Below are 11,112 nucleotides of genomic sequence, written 5' to 3'. Positions count from 1 at the left end.
ATGGTACACGGACATCCTTCGTTACAAAACAAGTGGGGAATTCCCCCTAAACACTTCCCCGCGAGCACAAAAGGCCCTACGCCTCCTCACTTCACAATATAGCATAATTCTGGGAGAACTGTACAAATACACGCCGAATAAAATCAAGTTACTTTGTGTCCATCAAAACCAAGCCCAAAGACTAATGGAAGAATACCATAACGGCGTGTGCGGACCCCATATGAACGGAAAAATGCTATCCCAAAAATATCCCGCTCAGGGTACTATTGGACCACTATGGAAACCGATTGCCATCACTTTGTAAAAACTTGCCCAAAATGCCAAATCTTCAGTAACCTTAACCATTTGCCTCCCTCAGAACTATACACCTTCACTTCTCCATGGCCCTTTTCCACCTGGGGTATAGATATAATTGGCAAGGTAACACCAACAGGCGTAGGGGGACACGAGTACGTTTTAGTTGCAATTGATTACTTCACTAAATGGGTAGAGGCAGTCTCCTATGCAAAGTTAACAGCCAAACATGTCGCTCGATTCCTAGAAAAGAACATATTCTGTCGATACGGGGTTCCACATGAAATCATAAGTGACCAAGGTTCCCACTTCAGGGCCGAAGTCCAAGACCTGCTCAAAAAATATCATGTCAAACACCATAAATCCTCTCCCTACATGCCGCAAATGAACGGCGCGGTAGAGGCGGCCAACAAAAATATTAAAGTCATAATCGAAAAAATGGCCGAAAATTATAAGGATTGGCCCAATAAATTACACTTCGCATTATGGGGCTATCGTACCTCAATCCGCACCTCCATTGGAGTAACACCCTACTCCTTGGTATATGGAATGGAAGCAGTCCAACCGGTCGAGTTGGAGATTCCCTCTCTCCGGATCGTCCTAGAAAGCAAGCTACCCGAAGCTGATTGGGTTCAAGCTAGGTACGACGAACTCGTCCTTTTAGACGAACGGAGGTTGAGAGCTCTACATCACGTGCAAGTGTAGCAAAAGCGCATCGCAAGGCAATTCAATAAAAGAGTCAAACCTCGAAACATCAAAGAAGGCGATTTTGTATTAAAAGAAGTCCGCGCACCTACTACGGACCCTCGAGGAAAATTCCGGCCTAACTCGACAGGACCATATTTTGTAAAGACCATCCTACCTGGCGGAGCAGTCCAACTAGCCGACATAGATGGAGCGGAATTCGCTTACCTCACGAACTTAGACCAATTGAAAAAGTACTATATTTAATAAAATTCAGCCCGGAGTTAAGGCATCTAATAAAACACATTAAAACTCATAAGCAAACATTCTGCGCATTACTCTAAATAAACGGCATAAAACTCGATAAAGTAGAAAAAGCGAAGGACAAAACTTCAACGCCCAGGACTGGGCGCTGTTAAATCTAACGCCCAGGCCTGGGCGCCGATATTTCCTTCGCCCTAAATCGGGCGTCGTTCTCTCTTGCCACCTACCCTCCCGCTTCTACAAAGTGTTCGTACTCCTTTTTCTAACCCTCAAAAGAACCACGAACACTTGGGGGGGGGGGGGAAGTAGACGAGTAATGAACACCCTTTCAAAAAGTTTTTTTTCAAAAAAGCTAGAACTACGCGCGACCTTATTCTGACAAGATACGTAGGCAATCCTTCTCAAGGATTCGGTCCAATAAAAAATTATAAAATAATAAAGTCATGCAACGCATCAAGAAGAAAAGATATCGCAAAGGGCACTCTACCCTAACCCATGCACGGGCAAGACCAAATAAAATGAAAAAGCCACAAGAGTTTCCAAGAACAAGCCCAACAAAGGAGTATGACACGAGTCGGCAAAAAAACGAAAAAATAGTGAACATGCATATGTAATACCCCAAGTAGTCGGTTAGTCTAAAAATATATGTGCACTTTTATATGAACTCATTATTTTTACGAAAGTCTTTTCCTTTTCGAAATTCGTCGTTGGTTTAGGAAGCTAATATTGCTATAATATGTTAAAACAAAGCCCACGGAAGGCTCAAAACATTCTTGCACCAAAAATCGCAAAAAAATATATATATACATGCGGAACACAAGAATGAATATGTATAAAACAGGAGGTAAGCCTAAGACTCGTCATCGGCTCCATGTCTCCAAGCCTCGCCGGTCCATCCACTCCACTCCCCGTGGTATGAGGGACCCCAGCCAGAGTCACCCCAAAAATGAGGTTGCGACTGCAACTCGGGGCTAGGCTCTCGGGCCACCGACACGGAACGCCGCCTACGCTCTGGCTCGGACCTCTCCCCGGAAGAACTCACCCCCGCGTCAGAACGGCGATGCCGTAGGGGCGAGTGCCGTGCTCTCTCTCTCTCTCTCTCGCGACGACCGTGTCCCCCGCCCGAGGGACCCGCGTCGTCGGCCCCAACACGCCCAGTAGCCGTCTGCAAAAAGGGACAAAAAAGAGAGTGAATAATCGAAAGCCAAACCAAAGGTACGGATCAAATGGAAAAAAGAGAGGGCACGTTACCCGAGTAGAGTGGGGGCTCCTGCAAGAAAGTGCAGATCGAGCTCAAACCAACGCGGACTTCAACCGGTTGATCACCCCCACCATCGCATTGGCAGTACGGGCCGGAACCTAAAACAAGAATGTCAGTAAAAAAGAAAGAAAAAATATAAAGAAGAGTACACAGATAAAAGGTGCATACCGCCTCTACTCCCTCAGGGAGCGGAGCATGGAAAACCCGGTCTTCCGGGAAAGTCTCCACAATCTCGGATCCACTCTCTCTGGTATACGAGATCCGAGCATCGGGAAGCACCCATCCCCCCAACAAAGGGTCAAGACCCTCCTGCACAAAACACAGTAGGCATAAACACATGGGCACGAACATGAAAACACTAAAATCAATACAAAGAGAGGAGGCAACTTACAGCGCCAGGCTCCGGGAGACGAAGAGAATCCTGGACAAACTGGTAATAGCTAGCTCCCTCTATCACCAACTCTGTTGCCGGTACACCAGTCCTCGAGTGGACCCTCCACGACTCGCCTATCGAGCGAGTAGACAGCATGGTCGCAGGCGGAGGCCTGGGCACCGAAAAAACCCCGACCGTCTGCATACGTACCCGCTCTCCCAGGTACCAGACAGGGTCCCGGCGGCCAACGAACAAGACCCGCATCTGGCTCAGGGCATAACTCTCCCTGCTTGAAGCATGGGTACCCCTAAAAGAGAGCCATGGGGTCCAAACCACCTGTTTTCTTACAAAACGCAGTCAGATCTCGCACCTGAAAAGAATGACGAAATACGAGATAGAGGATAAGATTCTGTACATGCTCAGGGTTCCCGTCCCGGATGAGATCCCACACGGTATCGGGCGGTGGACACACTGTCAGCTTCTTCTTCCAACCCCAACGGCGACCGGCAGGGAACTCCAAAGGCCTCTGCCCCTTTCGGGGAGCCAGCCAGGGTAAGTGCTCAAAGGCCCACAGCTACAAAAAGAAAAGGATAATAAAACGTTAAAAAAAAAAGAGGCCGGGTAAAAGCGAGAAAAACAAAAGAAAGTCTAGGCACATACCTCGATCAAACGCGGCACTCCCGCTAATGTAATCACAACGTGACGTATACTCGGGTCCGAGACGCGCACCGACAAACTCATCTGGCCGACAAGCGTCGCATAGCCCAAATCGCCCCAGCGATAGTCACCCAGTGTAGACACGTCCTCCACCATGACTATCCACCTTGGGCCAAAGGTGTCAGTCAGACCCGATAGAAAAGTGGAAGTAATAAAATGGAGGTAGAACAGCCGAGCCTGCCTCGAAGGCGACTCCTCTACCCCGTGCTCCAAAGCCCACATCAGGTCAGCGAAAGGTATCCCACGGGGCTGGTACGAAGGTAACCTACTACCCATCCACAAGCCCAGGAGCCTGGTACCCTCAGCAACAGTCGGCGATGGGCCGTCCGACCTCAGTCGAACGGGGTTCCCTGTAAAGGTCAAACCCGTCAAAGCTGTGTAGTCCTCAGGAGTGATCGTCATCTCGCCCCAAGGAAAATGGAAGGTGTTGGTGGTATCCCACCACCACCTCATGAACGACCGCAGAAAGGACAGGGAGATGTTGAGCCGCAGTATCTCCCAGAAGGTCTCAACCACCGGAAACAGTGAGCTCGCCCTCACCAAGGCCTGGGCGTCCGAGCTCAGATAACTAAAAACGGTCTAACTCGTCGCGGCGCCATAGCCGCGAACCGTAGTCTCTCTCCTCGTGTGAAGACGGGAAGTCACATGATGCTCTAGGTCGTAGTGCAGATCACGACCATCGTAAAGCTCAGGGCCCACCTGTAGGGGACCTGGGCCAGTCGGCTGACGCGTCATGCCACGCACCTCGTGGCCACCAGGAGGGGGTAACGACTCGTCAGACATGCTGATCAACAATACAACAAGGCATTATACCTTTGACAAAATCGGCACTCATACCGATCCCTAAAAAGAGTGCATTTCACTCATGAAATGGAGTCATACAATTTTTGTTCCCTAAAAACATGATACTAAGTTCATACTTAGCAAAATTCCCTAAGTAAAAATTAACTCCAGCAAAATCAAAATTCTCCCATAATTTGTCATTCATGAATTATGAGGAACGCAAGCAATATACCAAGAACACCTACATTATAAGAAAATACTAGATTCGTAGGTATACTTGGGGGCTAGCATGAAAATGCCCAAATTCAACAAAAATCAACATACTTGCAAAAATTAACATGCACAAACTAATTAACATGTTATGTGGAACATTTCCAACTATCTAATTGAAGAAAAGGGGCACAAAATCAAAAACCGCCAAACCAATTTCATGGACAAAAATACTGAAATTGACAAAAAAGCTCAAAATTATTGAAAATTACTTACATTGGGAAGATTGGGAAGTAATTTGGAGTAGAATTCGTGAAGGAAAGTGAAGAAAACGAGCAAAAATCAGTAGAAAGAAGTGAAGAGTTTGAGCGAAAATGGTGGAAATGGGATAGGAAGGAGATGGTCCGCGTATTTAAAGACCAGCCTCCCCCTTCGCATTTTCAACGCCCAGCTCAGGGCGTTAGAAATTCTCGCGCCCAGAGCTGGGCGCTGAAAATGCTTCCCAGACAGCGAATATTCGCTGTCGGGCACGCGCAATCCCCTATTTGTGTAAGATATCCGTTATCTTGATATTTCTTTCCCAAAGAAAAAAACGGTATTTTGAAAAAAAATAATAAATAAATAAAAAATGTTGTTAAACAAAAATATACACAGTGTGGACCCACTTATAGGACACATCTAATCAGGAAATATTACGACCCACCAACAGGTTGTAATCACAAAAGCCCTTCTACATAGGCAAAATAAGAAATTCAAAATGGGCCCGCCCACCCTTAGCGGGCGGGGTCTGCGTCACTAGCCGCGCAGGTCCTCAGTTTTTCGAAGAATAAAAGTCTTCAAATTTAAAATAGGCTCGCCATCTTCAGCCGGCGGGGTCTACGGCGCAAACCACGTAGGTCCTTATTTTCAAAAAAAAAAACAAAAAAAACAAAATAAAATTTCAAACAGATTCGTCCACTTCTATCGGACGGGTGGTCCACCCTCAGCGGACAGGCTCGCCATCTTCAGCCGGCGGGGTCTACGTCACAAACCGCGTAGGTCCTTATTTTCAAAAACATCAAAACAGTTTCGTCCACTTCTATCGGACGGGGGGTCCACCCTCAGCGGACAGGCTCGCCCACCTTCAGCGGGCGGGGTCTGCGTCACTAACAGCGCATGTCCTTAGTCGCTGCAGCGATAACTTTTATTGGTTTTCCCTTTTTCCAAAAATTAAAGGATTGGTTTTTCGTTTTTCCAAAAAAGAGCGGTGTGTTGGATTTTCCTTCGTTTTACGTCCTATAAAAACAAGGGGGTTTTCTCGTTTAGCTAGCCCTGAAAATGAGAATCTTTAAAAACGTTTTACCTCGTGATTGGGCTTGGCCAGGCCCAATTACACTTTACAGCTTTAATTTCGAAAACATCTGTAGTTACTCCCAATGACAAAGTGAGGGAGTTTCTACGCATCTTTAGATCCTTCCAATGACAAAGTGAGGAAGTTTCTATACTATCAGTTGACAAATCCCAATGACACGTGAGGGATATGTCGACACTTCAAGTGATGACCCTTAAGTCAAATGTTATCACTCGGGGGCTCGTGAGACCCTCGCAAAACAGGTCACATACACCATGGCTTGTGTGACGCACTCCGTCTAATACTTTGACCATCGTCTTACTCCAAGACTCAGTCAAAGTGGGGGCTAACTGTAGACACCTACGTTTGTCCCCATTCCCGCAAGGGAAAGGTTCGATGATGAAAGCATAAAAACTCCACTTGACAACGCATCTCCTATAAAATAAACGAATCTCGATTCCCCATTTCACCCGAAACCTGCTATTTATGGAAACCCGCTAAAAATAGTAAGTGCTGTAAAAGGTAGCTTCTAAAAGTGGCAAATCATAAAAGATAGAAACCTGTCAGAATTAGGTGTTGCATTCCAACATAAATCCTAAATGAGATAGAAAACCGCGAGAATCCTATTCCTAATAGGATTCGGAAATAAGAGGTACGTATTAATTAAAATCCTAACGAGCCTAGAGTTCGTAACGGGCCCAGACGCATTCCGTTACAAAATTGATACGCGCTAAAAGACTCGAATTAATCTCAACCTCTACGGATTTTAGGAATCCGAATCTGACAAAAAAAAACTGCCCAGACCCTATTTTCATCGCCTGGCTCTGGGCGCCGAAATCTTCGGCGCCCAGGCCTGGGCGCTGAAAATACCTGGGTACGTCTCTTTTCCTAATTCTTTGCGGATTAGAACTCTGCAATTCTATCTTTCCGCGAACTCTTCCCTATAAATAGGCCCCTAGTTTTGACGTGAAACAACACACAACAACACATAATATACTCTGAGTATTGACTCTAAACCCCTTAGCCTAAGCCTCTCGCTGCGAAACTGTTCACGCGTTCTGTCGCAATCGATCCATAAATCGAACAGAACGTATCATGTCCCATAATCGAGATTCGTTAAATAAAAAGGAGAAATAGCAAAGTCAAAGTGGTTAGTTTTCTGAGAACCGTGACACACCTCTCAAGGGTGCGTCGTAATATGTCCCTTTTCGATGATTTAACTGCTTTCCTCGCCCTTTTTACTAACTGTTAAACTAACCTAATTTGAATGTTCTATCACGCCTAACAAATATAATATTTTTGGGAAATCGGATTATTATGCTAGGTCCCTTAATGTTATTTAAATCAGATAATCACGATCGAATTAGTATTATATGTTGCATATTGCTAAAATCAATTTAGATTAGTTTAATAGTTAACGCATGTCCCTTCAATTATTTATGCTGAGCTAGTAAGGATATCCTGCCTCTGGAGTTATCGACGAGCGAATTACTCCTCTCGGTAGTTACAGTCCCCCGAACCCTCAATCTCTACCTTGCGGGTGTATATTGAGAGATCCCCACACCAGGGATCACAAGGGAACCTACGGCCGTCGTGGTCAAACATAATTGCACTCTCTTTATGTCAAGATAACCGGGTTTTGTCAGTTTTTCTCATTGTCGTTAAAAACTGAATGACGACTCCTATATTACTAGTCAATTGGGTGTATACTCACAGGAAATCCAATTACACTTGATTGAATAAAAAGAATCGTCACACCCACGAGGGACAAGGTCACGCATTAGCCTCGCGCTTTTTCGATCCCCTCACAGTTTATTGGGCCTAGAGTGGGCTGCTTTTTTTTGTTTTTGTATTTGCAAGTACGTTTGGTGCTTATTTAGTGTTAGAATAAAAGTTTTTAGGAGAAATCTTACGCCTTTATTAATTTGGAAAGTAAGGAAAACACACTGAAATAAAATTAACCTATATTCTAAGGGGTCTTAGGACCATCTAAAGCTTTTTTTTTGTTTTTCTTATCAATCTAAAGAACTACTAGGCGCTTTTTACTAAGGTGCTCTATATGGCTCAAGCCTTGGGTTTAGTCTCGTAAAACTTTGGTCCTTCACCGGTATTCATCTTCATTTTGCGTTGACCCACTGACATGTCTTCACCCATCCGTTCTCGATCTCTTCTAGTGTTGATGCAGGAGAGATTAACCGGGTTGGATCGAAACCTTCATCTTGTAAAGCTAGGGTAGTCATCACAGTCTCGTCCTCCATAGGCCTCGATTCGTTGAACAATGTCCATAGAGCCTGGTTGTCCAATATTTCAGCTGTTTTGGTCTTGGTGAGGTGGGGTGCCTTATCCAAGGTGTGGCAGTCATGGAGAATTTCAAATCCGGGTTTTAGCAAGCCATCCTGAACGAAGGGTTCAGGAAAATCACAGCATGGGTGTTATTCTCCTTCCCTAATGAACATTCCGTTAAGGGTTCTTTGATACGGGGGGAAGGAGGGTGGTTTGTTTGGCCTTGTTAAGGCGTAGCCTAGACAAGCGGTCAGCAATATCTTCCTCCGTTGGTTCATAGCCTAGGCCAAAGGGAGTAGATTTGTTGGGTAAAGGATGGAACGTGCATTCCTTCTTCCTTATGCCCAATGGGGTTCCTGGGAAATAACCTTGAGCTAACAGCATTCTAGGGATGACTCGGGATACGTGCGGGTCTAGGAATGCTGGATCATAGTCTTCGATGAACTGGATTGCTTCCTCCATTTGAAACCCATAAAGGTCGTCTGCAGTTTCGGCCGTTCCAACCATAGTACAACTGATGTCGAGAGGAGGGGCGCGCATTTCCATAATCACTCCGTTATGGTTAAGTTTAACCATTTGGTGCAGCGTAGAAGCCACACCTCCTAAGTCATGGAGCCAAGGTCGCCCCAAGAGGAGGTTGAAAGTGGGCTTGATGTCGATTATTTGAAACTCCGTGGTGCGTGCCACAGGCCCGGTTTGTATTGTAAGGTTGATCTTTTCCAACACAGGCCTTCGAGAGTTATCATAAGCTCGTACTCCTTGCGTGGAGGTTTGGAAGTCATCGCTTCCTAGCCCTAAGCAATGGGCGGTTCGCAATGGGCAAACGTTAACTGTCGAACCATTATCTACGAGCGCTAGGGGGATGTTTTTTCCCTTGCATCCAACCACTAGATAGAGGGCTTTATTGTGGGCACCCCCCTCTTTGGGCAGGTCTTTGTCAGTAAAAACTATGGCCTTTTCTCCAGCATCTCTCGTGACGTGGTTAACCAATGAGTCAGGTGTGATATCCGTAGGCACTGAGATGAGGTCAAGTGAGCGAATAAGTTTTTTGCGATGCTCCTTCGAAGTACACATGAGATCCCAGATGGTAATCTCGGCCTTAGTTCTTTTTAGTTGCTCAAGAGAGGATTTTCAATGACTTCTGCGACGGTGGTGTGCCGTCCAGTCTCAGGATTTTGTCTGACTGGGATATCGTCCATGGGAGGTGGGCGAATATCCAGTTGGTATATCCTTCCGGATCGGGTGAGATTGTCGACTTCGGGTTCCTGAGGGGTGATGTCAATGAGAGCATACCCGGGCCAAGTTTCAGTAAAGAGGTCCTGGCCCGATACTTGAGATAGGTAGATATCTCCAGCATCATCATCCCACACACCGCACACTTCTCTCTCGATTCGATCCATAGGGACCACAACGAGTGGTGCTCCTTGGGGTGTAATGTACATCGTAGGGTCGAAGTTCTCATTTTTTGGTTGGTCGAGAGAGATGTGACAAGAGCCGAGTGGGCTCTTGTTGTTGTTGGGTTTTCCAACGTTAGGGAGAGGTATCACTTCATCCTCTATCATGTCCTGGATCGTGTGTTTTAGATTCCAGCAGTTTTCAGTGTCATGCCCATTTCCTTGATGGAATTTGCAGTAAGTACCTTTGACCCAATATTTGCTCTTGACAGGAGGGTCACGGGTGGGGCCTATAGGCCTCAACTTTCCTTGATTGGTTAGTCTTTCAAGGGCTTGTACTAAAGTTGACCCGAGTGGGGCAAACTTTCGATCTCGGACCCATCTTCCAGGGCTTCTTCGGGCGGGAGTCTCTTCTACGGCATGGACTTCTTGGGCTTGGGATGTGTTGCCCTTGTTGTAGGCGTTGCTTTTGTATGCGGGCTTACTTTGTATTGTTTTTGCGAGGTCATCCTCGATCTTTATTCCCACATCATAAACTCTTTTGAAAGTGTCAAGTCCCAGGTACCTAAGGTGTTGTCTGTAAGCCGGATCCAGGTTGTCAATGAATTTTTGGACCAATTCTGTTTCGGGAGGCCTATTGATTAGTTGGGCCGCCTGGTCCCTCCATCTAGCAAAGTAGGGTGTGAAACCTTCATTTTTCTTTTGGAAGAGAACTTCCAGCTCGCGCATGGTGACTTGAAAAATCCATGTTCGACGAGTATTGCTTGATGAAGACATTGACAAAGTCTTCCCAAGTGGGGAAGAGCTTAGGGTCCTGGTGGTAGTACCATTTTAGAGGCACAGGTTCCAAGGACAAAGGAAAGGCAGGTAAATACATGGACTTGTCCACGCCTTTCAAGTTCATGGCATTCACAAAGCTCAATAGATGATCACGGGGATTGTCCGTGGCTTTAAACTTTGGTAAGTCAGATGAACTGAACTTTTCTGGTAGTTTGCCAGGAAAAGGTTCAGGATCGAGGGAGAAGTACTTGCTCCCCATGGTTTGCTGTAGGACCATTTTTTCAATCCTCTTCTCGTTATCGAGGTCATTTTTGTCTTGCGCAACCGCTAAGGCTTCGTTTTCCATTTTCAGTTGGCTCATGAGTTGGGCCATTTGGACCATCTGGTCTCGCAATTCTTCGATGGACATGTTTGAGGGTGCGAATCGAGGTTGGGGAAACGACGATCCTTGAAATGAGGGATGACGGACGGAGCTTGGGGTTACTAAACCTGGTGTTGGTGATGTATCTTCGAGACGCACTAACCTTTGATTTTCAGATCGGCACCAAGTGGCAGGACCAGCCCTATGCATAAGATAAGCTAAAGTTTAGGCCCCAAAGTTTCAAGCATTACTTAGTCTAGACTTTTTACTTTCTCTATTGGTTTTTCGCTCTTTCTTTTGTTGGTACACTTTTGGTTTTTCTTTTGGTCATTCTTTGGATTTTCGAAAAACTTGCCCGTGTGACATTCGTAGTTATTA

Source organism: Spinacia oleracea, chromosome 6, assembly GCF_020520425.1.
Source record: "Spinacia oleracea cultivar Varoflay chromosome 6, BTI_SOV_V1, whole genome shotgun sequence".
NCBI lineage: Eukaryota > Viridiplantae > Streptophyta > Magnoliopsida > Caryophyllales > Amaranthaceae > Spinacia > Spinacia oleracea.
Note: the sequence above shows the minus strand (reverse complement) of the source record.